General features: G+C 46.1%; 1 long non-coding RNA gene across 1 annotated transcript; it reads right to left on the bottom strand.

Annotated features, from left to right (window-relative positions):
- Positions 1–23: 23 nt before the first annotated feature.
- Positions 24–10,447, bottom strand: LOC129514756 (uncharacterized). The gene is made up of 3 exons (XR_008665498.1): positions 5,879–10,447; positions 4,918–5,111; positions 24–3,121 (listed from the first exon to the last, which is right to left on the bottom strand). It is a non-coding gene; the product is annotated as an uncharacterized LOC129514756 (long non-coding RNA).
- Positions 10,448–24,321: the final 13,874 nt, after the last annotated feature.

Below are 24,321 nucleotides of genomic sequence, written 5' to 3'. Positions count from 1 at the left end.
TCTAAAGAAGAGGTACAAATGGCCAATAGAGAGATGAAAAGTGCTCCAAACCAATAATTATCAGAGAAATGTGTGGGGAACCACCTGCGGAGCCTATCTGAGAACTGAATCTCGTAGTCCTCAGCACACTGGGGACATGAGAGATCCTGAGTCAGCACACTGACTCTTGACCACCTTGTTCTCCAGATACAGCTCCTCTGCTCCCCACCCCCTCCTCTGAGTCAACCGCTTATTCTTTTACCCTTTGAAGTAAACATGTTTTTCTCTGCTTCTCAAAGTTAATAATTCCTATAGCCAATCTGCTAACTCTCTTAATAAAAACTGGAGGAGACAAAGCCTCGGGGTCGGAGTCCGAGTCTGCTTTGAGTCCGAGTCCAAGTCTGACTCTTGGTCCCCCTGTCCCCCAGATTAAAATTCAGCAGGACTCCCGAGTCTTTCTTCATATCGTAGCCTCCGACTATCCTGGATCTGTGGCAGAAATGCAAACCCAAACCACAATGAGGTATCACCTCACACCTGTTAGAATGCCTAGTATTGAAAAAACAAGAGATAAAAATGCTGGCTTGGATGTGGAGAATAAAGAAATCATGGGGCACCTGTGTGGTGCATTTGGTTGAGCATCCAAACTCTTGGTTTCAGCTCGGGTTGTAATCTCAGGGTCCTGAGATGGAGACCTGAGTTGGGCTCCACGCTCAGCACAGAGCCTGCTTAAGTTTCCCTCTCTGCCCACCCAGCGCACTCTCTCCCTCTCAAATAATTAAATCTTTAAAAAAGAAAGAGGGGCACCTGGGTGGCTCAGTCAGTTAAGTGTCTGCCTTTGGCTCAGGTCATGATCCCAGGCTCCCTGCTCAGTGGGGAGCTCAGTGCTTCTCTCTCAAATAAATAAATAAAATCTTAAGGAAAAAAAAAAAAGAAATCCTGTACACTTTGGCACAAATGTATATTGGCACAGCACTATTGAAAACAGTATGGAGGGGCACCTGGGTGGCTCAGTTGGTTATGCATCTGCCTTTGGCTCAGGTCATGATCCTGGGGTCCCGGGATGGAGCCCCGTGTCAGGCTCTCTGCTCAGTGGGGAGTCTGCTTCTCCCTCTCCCTCTGTCCCTCCCCTTGCTCGTGCTCGCTCTCTCTCAAATAAATGAATACAATATTTTAAAAAAATGTATGGAGACTCCTTAAAAACTTAAAAATAGAACTACCATATGATGCAGACATTCCACTTCTGAGAATATATCTGAAAGAGATAAAAACACTATGTCAAAGACATATCTGCACCCCATGTCCATAGCAGCATTATTTACAATAGCCAAGATATGGATACAACCCTAAGTGTCTTTTTTTTAAGATTTTATTTATTTATTCATGGGAAACACACACACACACACACACACACACACACACACACACACACAGAGGCAGAGACACAGGCAGAGGGAGAAGCAGGCTCCATGCAGGAAGCCTGACGTGGGACTCGATCCCGGGTCTTCAGGATCACATCCTGGGCCGAAGGTGACGCCACACTGTTGGGCCACCTGGGCTGCCCCCTAAGTATCTTTTATGGATAAATGGATCAAGAACACACACACACACACACACACACACACACACCCGAATATTATTCAGCCATAAAAAAGGAGAAAACCCTGCCATTTGTGACAACATAGATGGATCTTGAGGGCATTATGCTAAGTGAAATAAGCCATCGAAAGACGCACATGGTATGATCGCACTCATACATGGAATTGGAAAAAGCCTCCTAAATATATAGAAAAAGACATAAGATTTGTGGTTATCAGAGGTGGAGATTTGGGGAGGGAGAAAAAACTGGAAGATGTTGGTGAAATGGAACAAACATCCAGTTATAAGATAAATAAGTGCTGGGGATATATTGTGCAACATGATGACTCTAGTTAATACTACTGTGTGATATAAATGAAAGTTGTTAAGAGGGTAAATTCTAAGAGCTCCCTTCACAAGGAAAACACGGTTTTCTTTTTGTATCTATCTGAGATGCTGGATGCCAAGTAAGCTTATTCTGGTAATCCTTTCATGATACATGGAAGTAAAAGTATTATGCTGTATCCCTTATGAGCTGCTGCGTGTCAGTTATATCTCAAGAGAACTGGAGAAAAAGAGAGGGAAAGAAGGAGAGAAGAAATAAGTTTCCTTTTTTTAAAAAAAATTATTATTTATTCATGAGAATACACAGAGAGGAGACAGAGAGAGAGGCAGAGGGAGAAGCAGGCTCCATGCAGGGAGCCCAATGTGGGACTTGATCCGGGGTCTCCAGGGTCATGCCCTGGGATGAAGGCAGGCGCTAAACCGCTGAGCCACCCGGGCCGCCCAGAAATAAGTTTCCAATAGCAGGAATGAAAGAAGAGATTTCACTAGAGACCCAGCAAATATGAAAGAAATGATAAAGCAATATTACATTCAATTCCACATATATAAATGCAACAACTTGGAAATGGATTGATTATCCAAAACCTATAAACTGCCAAATCTCACCCAAGGTGAAGTAACATGCAGAGTTCACTACCGTTCACAGAAATTGAATCAGTTGTTAAAAACTTTGACAAAAATCCCAGATGGTATCAATGGTGAATTCCACCAATTATCGACAGGAAAAATGCATGCATGCACAAATTCTACACAATTTCCTCCAGAAAACAGAAGCAGAGGAAACACTTGCAAGTGATTTATGAGGCTAGCATTTCACTGACACCAGGAAAACTACTGACCAATAATCTTTCTCATCCCAAGTACAAAATTCCTCCACAAAATACCAGCAATGGAATCCAGCAATATTCAGAGAAAATACACCATGATCAAGTGGGTTAGCACAGGAAATAAGGGTGGCTCAATAACTGAAACCCAAGCGACATAATCGCCAGATTTAGAATATAACTGGTTAATCAATGCCATCTCCAGTTTAAGATGAAAGAGTAAAAAGAAGAATAAGGGGCACCTGGGTGGCTCAGTGGTTGAGCATCTGCCTTTGGCTCAGGTTGTGATCTCAGGGTCCTGGAATCGAGTCTTGCATCGGGCTTCCCACAGGGATCCTGCTTCTCCTTCTTATGTCTCTGCCTCTCTGTGTCTCTAATGAATAAATAAATAAAATCTAAAAAAAAATAAAAATTGAAAATAAATAAGAATGAGAGACTCAATGCTACGCCTACCAAAATTCCAATGGCATTTCTCAGTAACAGAAAAACAATCCTAGGGATCCCTGGGTGGCTCAGTGGTTGAGTGTCTGCCTTCACCTCAGGTCGTGATTCAGGGGTCCTGGGACCGAGTTCTGCACCGGCTCCCCATGGGGAGCCTGCTTCTCCCTCTCCCTATGTCTCTGCCTCTCTCTGTGCCTGTCATTAATAAATAAATAAAATCTTTTTTTTTAAATAAGAAAGAAAAACAATCCTAAAATGCATCTGGAACAACAGAAGACCTTGAACAGCCAAGGCAACCTTGAGGAAGAACACAGTTGGAGGTACCAAAGTTCTTATTTCGAAACATAGCACAAGGCTATGTAGTAGTCAGTCAGTATGGTACGGACAGAAAGACAGACACAGACCAATGGAACAGAGTAGCAGCCAGAAATAAACCCAATGTGTATAAAGTCAGCTGAGCTTGATGAGGACACCAACGATACACCATGGGGAAAGGACAGTCTTTTGACAAATGGCGCTGGGAAAACAGGATACCCAAGTGTAAAAGGATGAAGCTGGACCCTATGCTACACCACACACAAGAATCAACCCAAAGAGGGCTGAATTTTAAATATAAGACCCGGCACTGTAAAACTCCTGAAAGGAAACATAGAGGAAAAACTGCATGGCATTGGTCTTGGCAATGATCTCGTGGAAACGACACCAATGGCACAGGCAAGAAAAGCAAAAACTGCCACGTGGGACGACTTCAAACTTAAAAGCTTCTGCACAGCAAAGGAAACCATCAACAAAGCCAAAAGGCAATCTCCAAAATAGGCAAAAACATTTGGAAACCACATATCTGATAAGGGGTTGATTTTCAATATTTCTAACAAGCATTTCTAACTCAACAAATAGCCAGAAAACAAACAAACCAATGTAAAAATGGGCAAAGGATGCAAATACACATTTCTTCAAAGAAGACTTACAAATGGCCAAAAGGCATATGAAAAGTTGTGCCACATCACTAATCATCGGGGAAAGGCAAATCAAAATAGCAATGAGATATCTCCCCACACATGAGAGGATGGTTATCGTCAAACCAAACAAACAGAAGATCACAAGTGTGGGTGGGCATGCAGAAACCTGGAACCCTTGCCCACTGTCAGTGGGAATGCAAACTGGTGCGGCCACGATGGAAAGTACTATGGAGGTTCCTCAAAAAACTGAAATTAGGGGTTAAGTGTCTGCCTTCAGCAGAGGTCATGGTCCCAGGGTCCTGGGATCAAGCCCCGCATTGGGCTCCCTGCTCAGCGGAGAGCCTGCTTCTCCCTCTCCCTCTCCCTCTGCTGCTCCTCCCTGCTCAGTGCTCACTCTATCTCATGTGCTCTCTCTCTCTCTCTCTCTTTCAAATAAACAAATAAATGAATAAATAAATAAATCTTAAAAAAAAACAACAACCCTGAAATTAAAACTGTTATAGGTTCCTATTCATCTCTGGGTACCCCCTTTCAAAGCAACAAGATCAAAAAGACAAAAAACCTTCCATATCTTCCAGCAATCCCACTGCTTGGTATATGTCCAAAAAACCTGAAATCAGCGTCTCAAAGAGATTTCTGGAGTCACGTATTTATTGCAGCATTAATCACACACAGTAGCCAGGATAATGGAAACCACCCAACTGTCAATCAACAGAGGAATGGATAAGGGAAGTGTGGCACATATATACAATGGGATATTATCAGCTGCACAAAAGAGAAGGATATCTTACCATCTGCAGGCCGGGTGCTGTGGATTAAAGAAGCAGGACAGACAGCGCTGCCTCTTACTCCATGCCTTCCATGTGCCAGGTAATATCAGCTAGGTGTTTCCCATCTATCGTCTCCTGCAGGTCTCCCAACAAACGTCGAGTAGGCAGAGTTACTGTCCTTCTACCAGGAGGACTTTGAGGCTGAAGGAGAGAGGCTGAAAGAGCAGGGTGTGACCTGGAATCCAGTGTGAGTGTAAACTGAATTCTGGGGTGGAAGGAGGGGAGTTTGGAGATGAATGCAGGCACAGGGACACAGACCGCTCCAATGCCATATGGCAGCAATGAAGTGTCACATGCTCTGGTACCTGCCCTGCACCTCCACCCCCACCCCTGCGCCAGAAGTGGCCCCTAGCTATCTGAGGCTAGAACTGGAGTGAACTGAATTGATGCACAGGGTGGAAGATTATGTATACTTGTGTACATCATCGTGGGGAGACCCACGATGGAAAAGCCAGCCTCCTGGTGAAGGGTCATCTATGTGCGATGCAAAGAATGAGGAGAGTGTGGCACGGAAGGAGAGTCTCTATGGCATAACTGAGACATCTGATGCTGTCTTTAGGTTCTTGGCTGTAGCTCATATGACGTGAAGCGTGACCTGCAACCTACCCCATGGCAGTATCAGTGGTGGTAGATAGGGAATGTGCCATGCCCAATTCTCTGAACCATCCTTGCATTACTTCGTTACATACTCAGAAATGCAATCTTGTTTGGTATTGTTATTACGAGGAATAATAAACCCATTTCACAGGAGAGTATAGTAAGGCAAAGAGGGCCAGGCCAAGTGAATTTCTCAAGAGGACATGACTGCAAGTGGCTGAACTGGGTTGGAAGGAAGGTTATCCAGGATCAGAGCTTGTGTCCTTACTCACTACACAGCATGGCTCCCACAAACCAACAGATAACCAAATCCCATGATGCTCACCATATCAGGATGTCTGCTTTGTGCTGTGAGTAAAGAGGAACCCCCTCCTCAAGCGGGCTTAGGCACAAAGGCAATTCACAGTCACACAAAATGAAATCAGAAGGCAGGCTGGGCGCACGCGGGTCACACTCTGGGATCCAGTGATGCCAGCAAGGACACAGGCTCTTTCCAGCTCTGATCTGGCCTTTTCTGAAATAGATGTTCCAGGACCAACATCCAGATAGGGCAATGTTCAAGTGCAGAAAGAGGCTCTCTAATCCTGCACCTCTCCTATGAACAAGGAAGTCTCCCAGAAGTCTTCCAGCAAACATTCTCTTCCTTTCCCACTGGCCAGCGTGGGCCACACCCCCATCCCTCAGTCAGGAGGGAGTGGGAGGTGACGCCACATCTGTCCTGCATGAATGGATTGGGAAAGTAATGGCTGTGAGGAACACCTTCGCCTCATATTCGTTCTGGGGACTCATGCAGCGTTTCTACCAGAAAGCCTTCTTCACCCACTTTCCTAACATCCTGGACAGCAGGCCTTCCCCTGAACTTCCACAACACCCTGCATTTCCCCTATCCTGGCCTCAGCCCCACCCAGACATCAGAGGCGGATTATTTGTATCACTCACTAGTCCATGAGCTGACACAGTCAGAGATTTTGTCTTGTTCACCCATCAGAGCCTTAACCCCAGTGGGCATTCACAAATACCTACCAAATGGAATAAAGGAGAATGTGAGGTCCTTCCTAAACATCTCATTTGGTGTATCAACCCTGCAGAATCTATTTTCTCCATTGTCCCAAAGAAGAAAATGCTGGCATGGTGGGGTTAAGTGACAGCACAAGGCCTCACCTCCCGCAAGAGAAGAACCCCAGCCCAGGTGCATCCTGACTCCAGATGTATGTAGTGGCAATACCTCTCTGGATTATCTGTGAGCCCCACAGTCTAACCTACAAAGTTACCCCTAGGGAGTGAGCTCAGGCTTCACGAGGAGGCGACCTTTCAACAAAGATGTGAACGGGGAGAGAAGCCTGACAAGCAGACATCTGGGGTCAGGACTTTCCAGACAAGAGGGAACAGCTGGGAAGAAGTGTATGAAGCAGAGGCTGCCAGGAGGCTGGGCCACTGGGGGCAGGGGCAGAGAGTGAGAGCCTCACAGGAAGTGGGGAGAGCAGAGGGTGACAGGCTTCTACTCAGCCAGCTGGACCACAAAGGACACCCACGGATCACAGATGCTGAGTGACAACCTGTATCAGGCTGTAAGTCAGGCAGAGGAGGGACACGGAGAAGACCATTCAGAGAGAGGCAGGTTTGGGCAAAGGGCTGGAAGGACAGTGAGGAGGAGCGCCTCCTTCCGAGGCTGACAGCATTCATCTGCACTGACACCCCCTTCACCTGGTGCCCACATCCCTGTCTCCAAGGGCAGCTGTGCTCTAGCCACAGCATCACACACTTAATTAGCAGTCTGGATTCACTCAACAGTCCACCTCTTGGACAGGTCTTTGTGCGCACCTACTATGTGCACTGGTAACTTTTGGTACTTGGAAAACATTCTCTGAGCTGACTGATGTTCCAAGGATCTTGACCCACGTTCCACCGTGAGATCACAACTGTGACTAATGAATGGGGCAACAGAGTGACCCACACAATTAAAATACCCGTGTAACCTCCTTTTTGTAAGCATCTGCAATTTAAGTTGCTACAAAAGATGCAATCTTCCTCCACCTCCCAAAAAGAATCAGAATACAGAGATGTCTTGTTTACACCATTCCCCCGCGTCATTTTTTTTTAAAGGTTTTACGTATTTATTCATGAGAGACACACAGAGAGAGGCAGAGGCATAGGCAGAGGGAGAAGTAGGCTTCCCACAGGGAGCCCGATGCAGGACTCGATCCCAGGACCCTGGGATCATGACCTGATGCAAAGGCAGATGCTCAACCACTGAGCCACCCAGGTGCTCCACTCTCCACATCATTTGTAAGAGAGAAATAACTGGCACAATAACTACCCTTTATCATGAAGTTACAATGTCACCTTGGGTCAAGGTCCTTCACTCATTGAAGAAACATGTTCTAAGCACCACCTCAAACCATGTGTCTGTTTACTGAACACGGATTGGGGACGCAGGGATGAGTTAGCTATAGCCTGCCAGCAGATAGCCACCACATGTCTTGTGAGAAGAGAGAATGGCGGAATTTAAGTCATGGTACCTCAGGTACACAGAGGAGGGCATCTTACCCCTACCTACCTGTACGTGCGTGTGTTTGGTCAGGACCACTTCTCAGGGGTGAGGATGCTGAGGCGGTAGGCACTCCGATCACCCACATTTTTTTTTTTTATCAACAGCCTTTTATTTTTTTTTAATCTTTATTTATTTATGACAGTCACACAGATAGAGAGAGAGAGGCAGAGACACAGGCAGAGGGAGAAGCAGGCTCCATGCACCAGGAGTCTGACGTGGGATTCGATCCCGGGTCTCCAGGATCGCGCCCTGGGCCAAAGGCAGGCGCCAAACCGCTGCACCACCCAGGGATCCCCCGATCACCCACATTTTACAGACACGCAAGCTCAAGAACCGAGAGATTCCCCACAGGTAGAGCCAGATTTCAATCCTTGGTCTACTGAGCTCCAATCCACCATTGCAGTTCGGCCAGCTCCACAACCGTGATGCGGCCACTGAAAGTACTTCCTCTGCCTCTGATTGTCTCTCAGTTCATATCTGATAAACAGAACGAGACTGGTGGAGACCTAATTTGTGGGGTGGGGTTGACTCCAAAAGTCTCTCTATTAAGACAAAGGATCTCTCTGCGGGAACCCTGGAAGCTGAGGTCCTGCTTGGCTGTCGGCTCTGAGGCAAGCCTTCCATGCTAAGGGACTCCAGATCTGCTGCTTCAGGGCAGCTCCTCACAGGGCAGAGGCAGAGTCTTAGAACCTTTGGGGGTTGCTTTATACCCTGCTGGGTGCCTGCATTTCAAGGTGGACATGGTGTTGGGACCATGATGACTATGGAATCATGGAACAGTATCTGCATTTCAGCACCTGAAACACAACCCCGCTGTGTCACTGTGAGTGCAAAGACTGGCTTTGGAGTCAGGCAAAAAGGAGGTGTGCTTCCCAGATCCACCCTCTCCTGCTTCAGCAACCTAACGCCTTTCAGTTTGTTTTCCTGTCTACAGAAGGTGGGCTTTGGCACTTACCAAAGACCTGAGTCTTTGGGGAATCAAACTGTATATGCCCCGCACACCTTAGTTCCTCAAGCTAGGCTGCAGGGAGAGCCCATCACACCGTGCCCTGTGTTAGGGACACGCCAGCGACAGAGGGAAGTATGCCAGGCGCCTAGGAGTCTAGTCCCACCCTCTGGCCGGGCTTGGGGGTTGGGGTAGTGCTGGTTGGATGAGTGGTTCCATCTTTTCTTTCGTCCAAGGCACACACTTCATCTCATACCGAGGTGTGCTGTGTTCAGAGGGGCTGTACTGAGTGAGGTTAATCCTCACAGTTGAGCCTATGGCATGTTGAACCAGCAGTGGGTTCACACTCTCCACTGGACGCTGTAGGAACCGACATAGTTTTCTCCAGGGGTTGCTGACACCTGGTAGGGGCCCCTAGGGAGCGATATGAAGGCACTGTCAGACTCCCTTGGAGAGTTCCCATAGGTGCAGGCAGCTAGCCTCCTTGATGGCCACAGCGACTAATAAATCCGACCCGCTGTAAAGGAAAGACCAGTTACAACCCTTCCTCTTGTCCTAACAGAAAACTCAGATGGCACTTCACAGTGGAAAAATGAGCTCATCAAGACAAAGTCCAAGGGAGGCAGCTGAAGGGCTGCTTAATTTCCTGGGTCACAGGTGCCATAAAGTGACATAATCTTTCCATGTTTCTGTTTATCCCTCCTCACTGGAAGGTAGGACCCCTAGGCATCAGGAAAGTGTGTGCCACATTCCAAACTCCGAGTTCAAATGCATCACAGGCGCCACATAAATTGAGGTATGATCTTTGCCGTATGTAATCCTATTCTATGCAATCCTATTCTTTTCCAGAGAAACTGGGCTGTCCGATTGCATTTCCAATTAGCTCACTGGGAACCAGAGTAAAATATCTGCCCATTTGAGCAATTTATAATGAAGTCTCCATCACTTCTATTCAGTAAAAAGTTCTGTGAACAGTGCCTTTTCATCCAGGTACTCCTCAGGTTAAATGGAAATTGCTCTCCACTGAACCTGACAGCTGAACATAGGTAGGAATCAGGCAAATGAAGTGAATGTTCGATCTACAGGGGATGGCATGTGTGGGGCTGGGGAAATGAGAGGCAGGGAGAAGAGAGTCCACTGGCCGGCCATCTACTGAACAGGAAGAGGTTGACGGGGGCTGGAATGTGGAGTGGTGGTGGAGCAGGAGGCGGTCCGCTGAGGATGAGGCGTTGGAGGGTAGGGAGTAAGGAAGGGGACTGTGCTCAGTCCGAGAGGCTGGACGTTATCCTAAGAACAGCAGGAAGCCCCTGCAGAGTTTTGAGCAGGGTAGACAAGACCAGATTAGGATTTTTTTTCCTTTTGTACTGTGTATTTATTCTTTTTTTTTAATAAATTAATTTTTTATTGGTGTTCAATTTACCAACATACAGAATAACACCCAGTGCTCATCCCGTCAAGTGTCCCCCTCAGTGCCCGTCACCCACTCACCCCCACCCCCCGCCCTCCTCCCCTTCCACCACCCCTAGTTCGTTTCCCAGAGTTAGAGGAGTCTTTATGTTCTCTCTCCCTTTCTGATATTTCCCACACATTTCTTCTCCCTTCCCTTATATTCCCATTCACTATTATTTATATTCCCCAAATGAATGAGAACATACACTGTTTGTCCTTCTCCGATTGTCTTACTTCACTCAGCATAATACCCTCCAGTTCCATCCACGTTGAAGCAAATGGTGGGTATTTGTCGTTTCTAATGGCTGAGTAATATTCCATTGTATACATAAACCACATCTTCTTTATCCATTCAACCAGATTAGGATTTGAGAAAGGTCCCTCAGGCAGTGGGATGAAAAAATCTGTGGCCAAGGGTTAAGATTGGTGGTAATTATCAAGCAGAGATGAGGTCATCTGGACTAGGGAATTAACCATAGTGATGGAAGAACTAAGTGTCAAGATCTTATTTAGAAAGGGTGGAGGAGGTTGGATTGGCCGGGCTTGGTGATTGAGGGGGTGGTGAGGGAGGCAGCAGGGAAGGATGGCTTTAAGGATGCCTGGCCTAAGCAGCTGGGTAGAAGGTTGCTTTTCACTGAGTTTGGCAACACCAGAGGACATGGAGATGCGTGGGGAGTGGGGGTGGGCACGTTCAGTTTTGGAGACGTTGTGTATTCTTAGCCCGTGGGACGACTGACTGTTAAGTAGTCACTCAGTACCCCCAGTGAACTGGGGGAGCTCTCCTAGCCTCTCTGTGCCTGGGATGCCTCATTTGGAATAGAAGAATGATAGCAAAAAATTAGGAAAAACAGCTAATTTCTGTTTCATGTCCTCTAGGATAATGTTCTCCCTTTGCACAGCAGAGTGCTGTTTTATAGTTAAGTACTCCCTAGGGAAATGGGCCTCTCTCTACTTATCCATATATTCGTTGGTTTGTTTAACTGCCTTGTGTGTTTTCAGCATTCAGCATGCATTGCCAGTGCTAAAAGAAAAACAATGAATTCAAAGCAACCTGTTTTATCACACGTGTGCTGTAGGTTAGCCCATCAGCCTGTCTCTCAGATATTCAGCCCCCTTCAGACCCTCCAGTCTTCTTCCTGTAGCCTCACCCCCTCAGGGGTGGCAGGTGAGACTTTGGGACCTACTTTCTCCAACACTTGCCTTCGTTCTGAAGTCCTCTCCAGTGTCCCAAAGAGTGGCTAGCACTTGAGTGCAATCTGATTGTGAGCTGCCAGTTGTCTCAGGCAGCATGTAGTTTAGGAGAGGACAGAGTCAGATGTGTGGGTCTGGAAACCAACAGGGTGTGCATGCATAGCCAAAAGGTGATGAAGCCATCCATACGGAGATCTGAAATCAGGGCCCCACCGCTTATTCCTTGTGTGACTTTGGGCAGGTCACTTAACCTCTCTCTGGTCAGTTTCCTCACTTGTAAGATGAGGACCATGATCCTATACTTCCTTCATTTAGATCAGGAAAATACTACCTTTTAAAAACCATAAAGTGCTCTTCAAGTATGGATAATAAGTTCCAGGGCTAAAAAGAGATATCTGCTTATCTGGATATCTGTTTGCACAGGCACGAAAGTCACCAAGCCCATTTTTTTACTCTGTACACAATATTGAACTTCACCTGAGCCCTGAAAAAAGCCACAGTAAAAAAATCTCTGTAGGCTCTCGTGTTCCAGAAATAGCTTATCGCAAAGGAATACTCTTGCCCTTATAACTGCGAGGAGGTTTGCTGTTCACTCTTCGTCATACCTGCCCTAAGTCTCTCGGGTGACTCCTGGGTTCACGTGTGACAAGGCCAAACACAGACCCTCCTCCTCTGGCTGAAGGGCCAGACACAGTCCCTGTAGCTCCCTGCTGTCTCAGGAATAGCACTGTGATCAAAAGTCCATTCTCCTGAAACTAGCTAGACACGGAGAGAGACATTTATGCCGTCATTCTTTGGCTCACGGAGTCACTGTTCGGCTGAGACTAATCCTGAATGCAGAAACACTCCCACCTTAAATCTCCCCACTACAACGTGTCTACTCATCCCCGTGGAGAGACGGCAAAACCACCCTGCCGAAGACAGTCTAGACACTCTAATCTTCAGATCCGGGCTGCTCTACGGATCGCAACAGCCTGAACAGACAAGCTCTCTACTAGTATGGGTTTTGTCTTTACTACTGTGCATGTAGAGCCCACGCAAAAAAAAAACCTAGTAAGAAAACAAAAATCAGTTAACAGGTACTGCTCACGCGTGCGCGCTCCAAAGGACGCCGTCACGTGGTCACGGAGACCTTCCGTACTGGCCCCCCTCCCCGCTCAGCACCACGTGCATGGTCCGCGACGTCACCTGCACCGCCCGGAAACTCTCCCTACGACCTCAGGAAGCATTCGCCCTGGGCCGTCACTCAGGTGCGCCGCCGTGGGGGCGGGCTCAACCTTCTCGATTCCACGGGTGCTTACGTCGCGGGTTCCAAATACCCGCGCCGCGGCCCACCGCGAAGATCCCACTGTGCTCCGGGCCACTCCCGTCTCCCTCTCCGTCCCGCGCAACCTGAGGAAGGCTAAATTTAGAGAACCCGGCTTCTTCACCGGGTCCCATCTCTATGACGTCACGGGCAGTCCCGCAGCCCCCTCCTCCCGTGGGCCGTGTACACGCCTCTCTAGGAAGCCAGGAGGACTTCTCTTGGTGGACTTAACCCTTCTGTTCTTGAGGGCGCGTCACCGCCAGGGCTAAGGACTGGAGGGGGTGCACTGGAGGCGGGATGGCGGGAACCCGATCCCAGGGAAGAAGGAGCGAAAGCGAGGGCCTAAGAGTGAGAGAGGGAGAATCTCCCTAGAACAAGCCGGGTGCGCGTAAGTGTCGCAGGACCAGCGTCCTCTCTGGCCACGCGTGACCGGTGCTGTCGGAAAGAATAGATGTTTTTCGCACAAGCCCTATCTCTGCAGTATCACAATTGCGGCTTGACAACCTACGTGTGGCGTATTTCTCTTTCTCTAATTACCGTTGTCAGTTTTGGCAGAGACGAGATTGAGACTTCTAATGGGCATCGGCTTAGACCCCAGGACACGACTGGGCTCCAGTCAGTGTTCCAGAGATTTAGATAAGAGTCTGTTTCCTTGGCATTGCCTCCTGCATTTCTGTATGGAACCATCAGAGAAATTCTGTGTAGGAGAGAGGTGTGTGTGTGTGTGTGTGTGTGTGTGTGTGTGTGTGTGTGAGAGAGAGAGAGAGAGAGAGAGAGAGAGAGAGAGAACATGTGACACAGGAACAGACATGCTTTTGATAGGCTCTGTGATTCCCACACTGGTTAGGATTATTTAGACCGTTGTAATCAGATTACAAGCTGCAGCGTATGAGATTTGGAGAAAGAAGGCATTTTTGGTTGTCCAGTCCTGGAATATGGCCCATCCTGACAGTAGACATATCGTGTGATCAGAAATTTGGTTTTATAATTAATCACAGGATTCCATTTACATTTCCAATACAATTTCCTTATACTGAGTACTCTGGGGTGTATTGGGTGGTTGTGTGTGTGTGTGTGTGTGTGTGTGTGTGTGTGTGTGTGTGTGTGTTAGGGCTTTTTTTTTCTTTTCTTTTTGCTTGTCTTGTCAAAAACGTAAAGTTGAATGTCCTTTCTTGTCTGAGCCTCTCAAGATACCAGCAATAGAGAGAGAAAGGATAGAAATTTTTTAAAAGATTCCACATTTTAAGGAGACTTGCAACAACTCCTTATGAAAGGCAAGGTCTCTTACCTGGAACCTCTTGGGATTCAGTAAAATGTTTTTGTGAAAGCACTGTTTCTTCTGTTTTTATTTGGATATTGACTATATTTCAATCTGCACTTGAGATTTGCATGATATAGGTAAGTTACAGCCCTGCATTGGGAGAACCCAACCCCAGGGAAGGGTCTGAGGGAGGCCAAACACAGAGTCAACGGTGGAGACAAGGAAGCCAGGTGATTGGGAGCTGGAATGGTTGAGTTCAGTCAGTCAACCCAGATCAAGCTCTGTCTTTCTGGACAGTTGTCAGACTGAAACACTGGGCAGAGGTCACAAACACCTCAGGTCTGAACTCTGGTGTGTGACCAAGTCTCTCAGTCGGGATATAAACTCCAACTTGGCTCAAGCTTCAGTGCCTGCCTCACAGCACCAAAGACAAAGGAGACCTCACTCCAGGATCTGGATCTCCCTCCAGATCGGAGGCATCACGCCCTGGACACAGACTCCCAACTACCTCATGGACCTCACACTATGGCTCGCAAAACCCAAACTATCCCAAGAACAGACTGAGGGAAGCCAACCACTTAGACTCAATGGCCCAGACAGGGAAGCCAGGTTGTTAGGAGCTGAAGTGGATGAGCTACAGACTCAGGAAAGGGCAGCTAGGAGACCTCAAGGCATTGCACATACAAGATCAAACAACCCACAGAACTCAAACTCCGGGGAACTCAAGAAATGAGGAGAGACCCGAAGCAGCTCAGAGACGATGAATTCTAAAATACAGACCCACATGCATTTTAGCAACCTAAGAACATGCAACATAGAAACTTAACAGCTCACAGACCTCACACCCCGCAGGTCGATACCACACAATCACAGAGCTCACAATGCTGCATGCAGACACACAAGCAGCACAGGGCACCCGTACTGTGAACACAGAGCTTGCTCCAGACCTCCTGCCCTGTGACAAATAACCTTTGTGGCCTCACAACCTAGAGGATGGGACTCCAGGAGCTCAAACATGCCAACCTCGACAGAGACCCTCAGGAGTGCTCAAACCCTAATTACTGAAATACATCATGGGAACAGCCCCAGACACCTTACATTCTGCACACTGCACCCAAAAGAGTTCAGATACCACATACATTTGGAGAGAGCCCTTAAATAGCCCAGAGAACTCTCACTTGGACACACAACACCTCACAGCTCAGTGATCTCATGCACCGCACACACCCACACACAGTTCAGATACCTCAAATCCCGGGCAGACCCCAAACCAGTTCAGAGAAATGACATCTTGGTTTTCAACACAAAAAGTCAGCCCAAACAGGACACATGCTAATGAGAGACGCAATGAGGTCTCACCCAGGCCCTGAGTGAGACGCAGAGACTGAAAGGCAGAATTCCAAGAGCCTTTCTGGAACACAGGTGTCTCCACATTATTAGCCCCTAACCCAGTGTGCCCCTCAAGGCAACTGAGGAACTTCCTTTTCCAAGGGAAGGTTCCCCCCCAGATTTTGCCATCACTGGCTGTTTCTGGACACTGACACAGCTGCAGCATGCCCAGGCAACACTGAAGAGGGCAGCCCCCAGGCCTGACACACAGTAGAGGCTTCCACCCATCAAAATGGGGCTATCGGTTTGAAAGGTTCATACCATCCACAGGAGACTCACACGGTCCTTAAGGTCCCAGAGCCCTCCTGCTGAGTGGAAGCTGTGGGAAAAGTGGAGCAGGACAGTCCCACGCTGCTCAGGGTAGACCCAGCCCTGCCTCCAGCCTTGTGGAAGGTCTGGCCCATATCCTGTTCATCCTGAACACAGTGCTTGCTGTAGCCCTCTCAGCTCCTAAAGCTTGGAGGCACTGCAGCCACCTGGTTTTCCCAGTGTCCACCTGACCCCGAACAGAAGGACACCTTCAGCCGGCAGATCCTTTGCAGCCAGTGAATACCAGTGGGGGAAGGAGATGGTGAAGGGGTTTACGTTGCTCTTCCAGGCAGACATGCCACAGACCACATACCATACCACCGAGGGATGCCCCTGTCCCAACCCCCACCCCCCCACCCCCAAAGAGGAAACCTGTCCCCTCCTCTCAATGCCTAATTCTGGTTTAAAAGGGCAGGTGGCACGAGGGCCTCTACAGTTCCTGCCGGACTTTGTCCAAACTCTGAAGCACATTCATTTCCCCCTTCTTCTCCCACCATGAGGCAAACAACCAGAGCAGGGCTATTTGCTCATGGGCAGTAGCCACTCAAGGCTGTGGAATTTGAGGGCAGAGGCTGATGTGGGCTCAACTTGTGCACCTTGTCCTCCTCAGCGGACACACACACTGGGCCACTTCTGAGGCCATGGTGGATTTTCAGTCCCCCAGGATCACAGGAACCCAGTCTTGCTTCAGCAGCCTTTCAGACACAGGTGTGAATACAGTCAGGGTTTAAGGACTGACTGGTGAGAAGTTCAGGGACTTGAGAACCCACCTATGTCTGACTTACCTACCCTCACCCAAACATCTCCCCAATCTAATGCTTAAAGTCCCATCATCGAAGCGTTCACTTCTTTGGGATGAGGAGTTCACCGTCTGGTTCCCTGTAGAAACCTGGCCTGGAGTATGTCACGAGCTCTCTGAAATGTCTCTGCCCCTCTAGGACCTACATGGTGTCTGCTGGGCACATAACAGGACACCGGAGAAAGATTTAGTGATTTGTTATTGGGCTCTGATATCCACATCGTGGGATCCAGTACCCACAGTCCCATTGTTCAAAAACGTAACAGGAAGATGGACTAGAGGATACAACAAAAGCCAGTGATCCCACTGACCTGGCTAGTATCTTCAGCCCCTTTTGTGGACGAGTGGCTGGAGTTTCCAGAGCAGGATTCCAAACCCTCCACTTTCACCTCCACTCTGCCAAGCCCCACTTCTGCGCTCATAAACTCTTTTGAGGACACCCCGACCTCCAGCCAGTGGGGGGGTTCTCTCCCCTGGAAGATCCTGGTAAGCAATCCCATCTCGACCAATCAGATCTAGTGTTGCCCTTAATCCCTGCCCTGCTCACCCATTAGGGAACCTTTCACGTGCTCCGCTGCCATCTTCCCTGGTCCCCACTTGATTAGAATCTGTGGAGCTGACGAGTTGAGGCCAGAAATTGGATGATGGTGACCTCAGGAGAGGTGGAGGTCCTTGCATGCCGGTGAGCTCCCCTGCACCCTGCACCCAACGGTTGGTTTGGGAATACAAGGCTCCCTCACCCCCAGTTGTACCTCCCAGAGAGGACTGCTGCTTCTGGGCCTCTCAGTGGGACACCCTAGTACGGGAAGGTACCTACTGTCCACTGCTCCTCTAACGAGCTTTCACCTGCTCCTGTCACGCCACACTCTGGCAGTTTGCCCAGACAGGGTCACATCATTCCCAACTCCCCTCCTCCCCGAGATACACCTAAATGGGTAGTGGATTGTTCTATCCTGGTCTCGCCACTCTTAAAATCCCCACAGGCATCATTCCGGCTGCAGATTCCAACATCTTGTAGAGAGCCTGGATAAGGAAACCAGCCTCCTGTCAACAGCCCCTGCTGCATGATGGGGCGCTGAGGATGCCAGCAAAGGGGCATTTGTTACCCCAGCCCCCCTGAGGGAAGAAGCATGAAGGTAAAAGAACCTTGCAGACTCCAGGGTGGCATCTTCAAAATTTGACTCTACCCTGTCCCCATCCTCACTACAGTTTCGGCTTCATGAAAAGGAACACACATGGGTCTTCTGTGATGCCTCCCCACCATTCAGAACAGTATCAGGTACACAAGCAGGTACTTCAGAGATGTTTCTGTAGCCAAAGGATTCTTTGATCCAGCAGTTACAGTGCTACAAACCGGTCTTCAAGAAATATTCACAGAGGCACAGAGCTGTGTATATAGAATGACAAGAGCAAATTTCTGGCGGGAAGATATCCTAAATAGCCGTTGGTAGTCAACAACATTTGGAAGGGGAAATGAGAGATGTAAGTGTTCATATCCTACCATGGAGCTCTGCCTGGCCTTGAAACAGAATGAGAGGAGCAACTTTGTACTGGCCAGAGAGCTTTATTTTATTTTGTTTTTATTTTATATATATATATATATATATATATATATATATATATATATATATATATATTTTAAAAGGGGGGTAGCATGTAAGAGGTCCCCCTAACTGTACGCGTATATGTATATGCACGTGCAGTATGTCAACGCAGATAACGGGGACAAGAAGGAAACACCACCACATTAGGCCACCGTGCTTACCTCAGATGATCAAGCTGATGAAGGCAAGATTCAGACAGCTTTTTATGTCTTTGGGTGTAGCCAACTGTGTTTCTAAAAATGGCCAAAAACCTATCCAAAGGTACATGCTTTCCTTTAAATTTTTTTCATCTCATTGAAATGTAAGTCAGGTACCATCAAACTCACCCTTTTTCATTGTATTTGCCACAATGGTTTGTTGTGCAAACCGTCACCAATATCTAATTCCAGGAAAAACAAACAAACAAACAAAAAAACATACCATTGGCAGTCCATCCCCAATCCCGTCCCAGGAACCTTGGACATTCACTTATCGGCTTCCTGTCTCCACAGATCTTCCAATCTGGATATTTCAAATAAATAGGACGATACATTACATGGCCTTTGCATCTGGCTTCTTTCACTGAGCATAATGTGTTTAAGATTCATCTGGTATCACTACTCCATTCATTTTTATGACTGAATATTATTCTGCTATATAGATATAATCACCACATGTGATATATTCATTACATGGTTGGCATTTGGGTTGTTTGCACTCTTCGACTGTGGTGATTAATGCTGCCAGGAACATTTGTATACAAGTTTTTATGTGAGCTTATGACTTCACTTGTCTTCGACATATACCTAGGAGTGGGATAACTGGGTCACACAGCAACTCTGATGAATTTTTTGAGGAGTTGCCAAACTGTTTTTCACAGATGTGTCATTTTGCATTTCCACCAGCAATGTATGAGGATTTTGCACATCTTCCCCAACGCTTGTTATTTTCATTTTTGAAATGCTATCCACACTAGTTGGGTGGGAAGTTGTAATTCATCGTGCTTTCAATTTTTGTTTCCCTAATGACTAATATTTTTTGACACCTATTCATGTCCTTAAGAATACTGGTAGGTACATCTTTTTTTTTTTTTTAAAGATATGTCTATTCCAACGCTTAATCCATTTTTAATTGGGTTCTCTTTTCCTTTGAGCTTGTAAGAGTTCTTTCTACAATCTGAATACTGGGCCCTTATCATATACACAAATATTTTCTCCCATTCCTTGGTTTTGTTCCTTCACTTTCTTTTTTCTAATGAAAGTTTTATTATTTTTTAAAGATTTTATTTATTTATTTGAGAGAGAGGGAGAGCATGAGTGGGGGAGAGGCAGAGGGAGAGGTAGAAGCAGACTCCCTGCTCAGCAGGGAGCCCACAGTGAGGTTTGATCCCAGGACCCTGAGATCATGACCTGAGCCAAAAGCAGACACTTCACCCACTGAGCCACCCACGCTTCTTCACTTTCTTATGGTGTCCTTTAAAGCAAAATCTTCTCTAATTTTGATGAAGTCATTTTAATCTAATTTTTCATTTATTATCTGTCCCTTTGGTGTCCTAAGATTCCATCACCTAACCCAATGCCACAAGTTTTTACTCCTATGTTCTTCTACGAAGTTTCATTTTAGCCCTTATTATTCAATTTGATCCATTCTGACTTAATTTTTGTCTGTAGTATGAAGGTTGGATTCAAATTCATTATTTTTAAAAGATTTTATTTATTTATTCATGAGAGACAGAGAGAGAGAGGCAGGGAGAGAGGCAGAGGGAGAGGCAGAGGGAGAAGCAGACTCCCCACCGGGAGCCCGATGTGAGACTCGATCCCAGGACCCCGGGACAATGACCCGAGCCAAAGGCAGATGGCTCAACCATGAGCCACCCAGGTGCCCTTCAAATTCATTTCTTTAAATGTGAATATCTAGTTGTCCCAGCACCACTTGCTAAAAAGACTCTTCCTATGTAATTGTCTTGGCACTGCTGTCAACAATTAACCCACCACAGATGTATGGGTTATTTCTGGACTTTCAATTCTATTCTGTGATCTCTATGTTCATCTTTACATCAGTACTACATTTGTACTGATTACTGGAGCTTTGAAATAATGTTTGAAATCGGAATGTGTGAGTCCTCCACTTTGGTTGTCTTTGGTAAGATCATTTAAGCTATTCTGGATCCGTGAAATTTCCACATGAATTTCAGGATCAGCCTCTCAATTTCTAAAACACTGCAGTTAGAATATTGATAGGGATTATACTGAATGCCTGGATCAATTTAGGGAATGCTGCCATCTTAACATCAGGTCTCCCAATCCATGAACACAGGAGCTATTTCCATTTATTTAAGTTTTCTTTAATCTCTTTCAACTGTGTTTTATAATTGTCAGTGTCTAACTCTTGCACCTGTTTGGTTGATTCCTAAACATGTCATTCTTTGGACTCTACTGTAAGTGAAATCATCTTCTCGGTTATTTATTTGGATTTTTCACTGCTAATGTATAGAAATAGAATTGATTTTTGTATATCAATCTGTCTTGCAACCTGAAGAATCTGAAGTCTTTGCTAAGGTTAAAAGAATTATAGCAACAACAGAACTGAAGGCCAAGTCGACTAACGGAAAGATTGACTCAAACACCAACACTGACACCCTCTGATAGTAAAAGCAAATACAAAAGACACATTACATACAAGGGATCAAACAGGATGGCAGGCTACTCATCAGAATCCATGTGGCTCAGATCTTGGGTTCACGCAAAAGGTTTTGAAAAATGAAGGTAAGACAAAAACTTTAAAACAAAAGAGCTGAGCAAATGCATAGCCAGCAGATCTGCCCTACAAAACATGTTAGAGGAAGTTCTTTGGGAAGAAGGCAAATGATATCCAAAGAAAACGTGGATCTATACAAAGAATTGAATAGTGCTGGGCATGGTAAATTGTGGGCGAATGTGAATTTTTTCTCTTATATCCCATCTCTTTGAAAGATAACTATCTAAATTAATAACAATAACGATGTACGCACTGTGGAGTTTTAAGACACTGGCAGAAACAAACTGCAAGGCAACAATAGCACCAAGGATGGGAGATAGGAAGCGGAGGCATACAGTCATATGGTTCTCACAGCGTAGTATCATTTGAAGGCATGCTGTGAAAAGCAACAATATATACTGTAAACCCTAGAGCAACAATTTGAAAAGAATGTTTAAAGGTGTAGAAGTAGTAAACCAACAGTGGAGATAAAATGGAAAACCAGCAAATGTTCAACTGATCCAAAAATATGAAGGGAAGAGGAAAATACGAATTAAAAATGCATATGATAGAAATATACAGCCATCCAGATGGTAGACTTACATGTAAACTGTTAACACACTATATGTACACTGCCTACACATCAATTCAAAGACCTAAGTTGTCACTTTAGATAAAAATAGCAAGACCCAAGTAGATACTGTCCAGAAGAATCCCACCTTAAATATAAACACATAAAGAAGTCACAAGGACGTGAATGGAAAATGATAATGCTATGGTCTGAAGGTGTCTCCTCCAAAATTCATGTTCAATCCTAACCCCCAAAGATGATGGTATTAGGCAGTAATGCTTTGGGGAGGGGTTTAGGCCCTAGGGCAGAGCCCACAGGAATGGGACTAGGGCCCTTATAAAAGAGGCTCCAGACAGATCCTCTGTCTTTCCACCATGCGAGGACACGACCACAAATCTGTGACCTGGAAGAGGGCCCTCGCTAGAACCCAACCACGCTGGCACCCTGATCCCAGACCTCCAACCTCCATAAGCATGAGGAGGAAGTTTGTTTAGAAGCCATCTAGTCTATGGTATTTTGTTTCTCCCTCCCAAACACAGTAAGACACAGATACCCAGCAAACGTGAACCAAGTGAGTAGCTAGAGGGGCTAAATTAGTATTACACAAAGTATACTTCAGAATGAGGGTTATCACAAGGAAAAGACAGATTTACACAATAAAAGAGAGGGCTAGTCATCGAGAAGATCTAAAAATCATGAATGGGCATGCATTTTTATTTTATTTATTTTAATTGGAACCACACTAAATAGGTTTTTTTTTAAAAAAGATTTTTCTTTATTTGAGAGACAGAGAGAGAGAGAGAGGGAGGGAGAAAGAGCATAAGCAGGGAAGGGGCAGAGGGAGAGGGAGAAGCAGACTCCCTGCTGAGCACGGAGCCCAATGCGGGACTCAATCCCACGACCCTGAGTTCATGAGCTGAAGGCAGATGCTCAATCTACTGAGCTATCCAGGTGCCCTGTGCATATATTTTTAAAACACAAGAGCTGAAAACTGAAAAAACTAAAAGGAAGAACAGACCCAAATCAGTTATAGGGAGAGCCTTCAGCATTATCCTGTGCACAACAGACAGCACAAGTGGACGATACAATCAGACACTCTATGGAACATGGGAGCAACACTATCAACAAGCAAGACCTAAGTGATACTTACAGAAGGACGGCAGAATACACATTCTTCTTCTTCTTTTTTTTTTTTTAAGATTTTTGAAATTTATTGAGAGACACAACAGAGAGAGGCAGAGACACAGGCAGAGGGAGAAGCAGGCTCCCCGTGGGGAGCCCGATGCGGGATTCGATCCCGGAACCCCGGGAACACGCCCTGAGCCGAAGGCAGACGCCCAACCACTGACCCACCCAGGCGTCCTCATACACATTCTCTTGAAGTGCACATACATTGTTCACCTAGACAGACCATATGCCGTGCCATAAAGTAAACCTCAGCAACTTCTAAAGGACTGAAATAATACAAACTAGGTACTTTCACCACAAAGAATTAAAATAGAAAGGGGTTGCAGTGAGGTAGCTGGAAAACCACAAAATATTTTGAAATTAAATGACATTTCTAAGTAATGCAGAGATCAAAGAAGAAACCGCAGGAAGCTGAAAACCAAAAGGCAGTGTATCAAAATTTGTGAGGTGGATCTAAAACACTGCACTGAGGGACATTTTTATCATCAAATACTTAGATTAGAAAAGGAGAATTGGGGACGCCTGGGTGGCTCAGTGGTTGAGCGCCTCCCTTCGGCCCAGGGCGTGATCCTGGAGTACTGGGATCGAGTCCGACATCGGGCTCCCTGCATGTATCTCTGTCTCTCTCTGTCTCTGTCTCTGTCTCTCTCTCTGTCTCTCATGAATAAATTAATAAAATCTTAAAAGAAAAGAAAAGAACAATTGTCTCCAATCAATTATCTAAGCTGTCACCTTAAGACACTAGAGAAGCAAAGTCAATTTAAACCTAAGGCAAGCGGAAAAAGTATAACGGAGATTTGAACAGAAATCGACTTAATGGAAAGCACAAAATCAATACAAAGAAATCGATGAAAGTAAGAGCTGGTTCTCTGACAAGATCAGTAAATCTAATAGGTTCAGCCAGACTGCTAAAAATGAAGGAGGGCAGAGTGACACAGAGGAGTCACATGAGTACTGCCAGAGGGGACATCAATACAGATCCTGCAGACATGAACTAGGTAAGAAAATATTAAAAATATGATCCAAAAAAAAGATGAAATGGGAAAACTCCTTGAAAGATAGCTAGCAAACTGCAGTCAAGAAGACATTAACCAAATGGTCCTATCTCTCCCAAAGAGACTGAATTCAGTAAATCAAACACAAAAACCCTTCCCTCACATAAAACTCTCAAGGTTAAGCAGCTTCACTGTTTAATTTCTACCAAATATACACACACACATCACATCACACACACACACACACACACACACACACACACGTAAAAGAAATAATGCCAGTTTTGTACAGAGCCGGCAACATCCTGGTATCAAAGCGAGACAAAAAACTTTTTAAGAAAATAAATTACAGACTGCGAAAAAAATAAAGGGAAACCTCACTGTAAAGGAGTGTCCAGAACCCAGAAGGGAGAGCCATACTGCTCAACATCACTGACAGGAACAATTATCCATTACAGACCCAACAGAATGATCAACATGAAAGAATCCTCCAT

Source organism: Nyctereutes procyonoides, unplaced genomic scaffold (genome assembly GCF_905146905.1).
Source record: "Nyctereutes procyonoides isolate TBG_1078 unplaced genomic scaffold, NYPRO_anot_genome, whole genome shotgun sequence".
NCBI classification, from domain to species: domain Eukaryota; kingdom Metazoa; phylum Chordata; class Mammalia; order Carnivora; family Canidae; genus Nyctereutes; species Nyctereutes procyonoides.
Note: the sequence above shows the minus strand (reverse complement) of the source record. Positions and strands in the feature narration are given on the sequence as shown.